Source organism: Parasteatoda tepidariorum, chromosome 1, assembly GCF_043381705.1.
Source record: "Parasteatoda tepidariorum isolate YZ-2023 chromosome 1, CAS_Ptep_4.0, whole genome shotgun sequence".
In the NCBI taxonomy this organism is placed as follows: domain Eukaryota; kingdom Metazoa; phylum Arthropoda; class Arachnida; order Araneae; family Theridiidae; genus Parasteatoda; species Parasteatoda tepidariorum.
This window is the reverse complement of record NC_092204.1, coordinates 82,731,827-82,734,530: the sequence shown is the minus strand read 5'-3', so window position 1 is coordinate 82,734,530 and position 2,704 is coordinate 82,731,827. Positions and strand designations below refer to the sequence as shown.

At 29.3% G+C, this 2,704-nt stretch overlaps 1 long non-coding RNA gene across 1 annotated transcript in view; it reads right to left on the bottom strand.

The window, feature by feature from the left end:
* Positions 1 to 364: 364 nt before the first annotated feature.
* The window catches only part of LOC139425975 (uncharacterized), an 18,903-nt gene continuing 16,563 nt past the window's right edge, over positions 365 to 2,704 (bottom strand). Inside the window, exon 2 of the long non-coding RNA XR_011637182.1 lies at positions 365 to 745. This is a non-coding gene — a long non-coding RNA (uncharacterized lncRNA). The remainder of the gene's footprint in view (positions 746 to 2,704) is intronic.

Below are 2,704 nucleotides of genomic sequence, written 5' to 3'. Positions count from 1 at the left end.
GTATTTCATTTACATAGGTTAATTTGAGGCAGTCTGTCTTGCTATAGCAATCAAATAACTCATTCATTAACTATTTAGTAATAAAGGAATAAGTAGTTTTTGCCATTAAAATATGGCTTCTACTGAAGTTTCAAAAATGTACAAAAGCGTTTGTTTTCATTAATGCTTTCCATAAAAAACTAAAATTTAAGAACTGTATATCATTTGTTTAAAAAGAAGTAACAACAATGCCCCCCCCAAAGAAAAAAAAACAACTGGTACGATCTCGAAACCTTAAAATACATTATGAATAATTATAATGAGGTTTTCGTAAAAAAACTAACGATATAAAATTTTTGGACGTTTATCATAGTTAAAATAAAAATAGTTTTGAGAATTTATTCTTTAAACATTTATACAGTTTTTTTACATAGTTAAATTTTTATTAATAAATAATCTAAAGAAATATAATTATTGAAGGGAGATTATTCTTATTTCCAGTTAATCTTACATTTCACAATTTATAGAATCATAATTCACGACAAGTAAGTTGTTCCATTTATTCACGAACCTTTTACACGAAGAACAAAACGTACTTTGGAATATCCGATATAATTTGTTATGATTCCGGAAAAGGATTATTTGTGTTCGAATGGTTCACATGGAATGCTTTCTTAAATCCTTGGAAATAAGAGACCGTCCATCAATTGCATCTGTATGTACTTTTGGAATGTAGTAGCTTCTACCATTAAGCTCCTTTTCTGTCCTGTAAACGATATTTCAAAATAATATTTTTACCAAAAAACATTTATTTGAGGTAAGGAGGCAAAAAATAAATTTTTAAAATTACTTTTCAGTTATTATGCCTTAGCAATTGTAATGTGGGATTTTTTGAGTTTATAAATTACATCATTAGACTACATGCTACTTAAGAAGGAAATGAAAGTCAGATATTTTAAACTTTTTTTATAATAATATTCAAGTTCATAGTTTATTTAATAATAGTGTTCAAAACTTAATGTTCAAAATCATAATGTTTTCTCCTATTCATAATTTGATTATAACGTTTTCTTGGTGTTCAGAACTTAAACTTAGTAATTTACTTTAATGTACTGAAATTCATAAAACATTTAAAGTATTTCAACCCTTGCAGATTACGCATTAAATAGTGTAAGACAAAAGTTTTTCTATTTTTAGTCGTTTTTAGGATCAGAAACTAACTACACTGTAAAAAATTCCGAATCAAATTACGGTGTAAACTATCAGCACCTTGGGTGGATCATCCGTAAAATCTCTTTTTACCATTAAATATTATATCGTAGTTTTTATAGTAATGTTTATCTAATTAGAGTGGTTCTATGATTTTACGGTAATTATTACTGTAAAAATTGCAATTTTTGTTCAGTTATATGTTCAGGTAAAAAAAGATTTTACAGTAAAAAGTACCGGCCACAAGAGTGACATTACTTTTAACAATAATTTGATCTGGAATATTTTACAGTCTAATTTATTTAATGTTTAATGCCATATACACAATAAGTAAAAATGTATTAGTTATAATTGGAATATTATAAGTACTTAAATAGCCTTAAAGCGAAAACTGTTAGAATTTTCAGTTTAAAATTACTGTAAATAACCGGTGGTAGTCGTTAAACCAATTAACCACATAGTTAACGGTTTAAGACATTTTTTTACCTTTATGGGCTTCATACCGTTTACAACTGGAGTGATTAAAAAGCCTTGGAGGCAAAATTGGTTTCAAAACTGTAAAAATGAAATTTAACTAGACATTGGAGTTAGGCTAAGGACACGACAATGGAGTTATGTTGTAGTTGAGTTGTGTTTTTGTCAATTGAATCACATAATGTGGCTTAATTAGTTTATTTAGTTGTATATTTATCGGGAGAATATCGGGAAATATTAGATTTTTTTTGTTTTAAGCAGCTCTGTAGTTCTGCCATCTAAGCTTGAGTGAAAATTTCTTTCTTTTATAGCTCAGGGAACCAAATTGGGGTGTGTATAAGACATTGGGAACTCTTCGTGTGTTTAAGGAATGGAAGAAATATTATAATATCAACGCTGGAACTCGATCCGTCATTCAGTCGGTCATGAGATTGACGCATTTGCCCTCTCGGCTACAGTATGTACCCAGCTGCAAAGAACTAAATGGCTTCATAAATTGGATCTAGATGGCCTTGATAAGATTTAGGTTGTTAAACCGTGTTAGGTGGAAATAGTCACTAAGTTAACAGTATGAATAACAGAGTTAACAGTATGAATACGATCTTTTTTTTAATGGTTATTTGACTGTTTTGGGTTAAAATAAAAATTAAATAAATTGTTCTTTAACCCTTTTCTCTGAGAATTTTCTAGCAGTGCAAGCATTCTTTTTCTAGTTTCCTTCAATTACAAATTGCCTGTTATTATTAATATTTACTACCGTCAAACTCGTTTATAACAAGCACGATGGGACCATAATAATTGCTCGCTACAACCGAATTCTCGTAAAAAACTGGTAAAAATCTTAAAAGTTCATTATACTTACTAAATTATAAATATAGTAGGGGAGAGTGGGGTCAATTGTAACAGGGTACGATTGTAACAGAGCAAAAATTTCGAGTGTCGGGTTATAGATTTGGTTCCTAGGTGGCGCACAAGGTGTATTTAATAAATCTACATGTACACCCCTGATGGCAACCATTTTTATGTACTTTTGAAAGAGTTA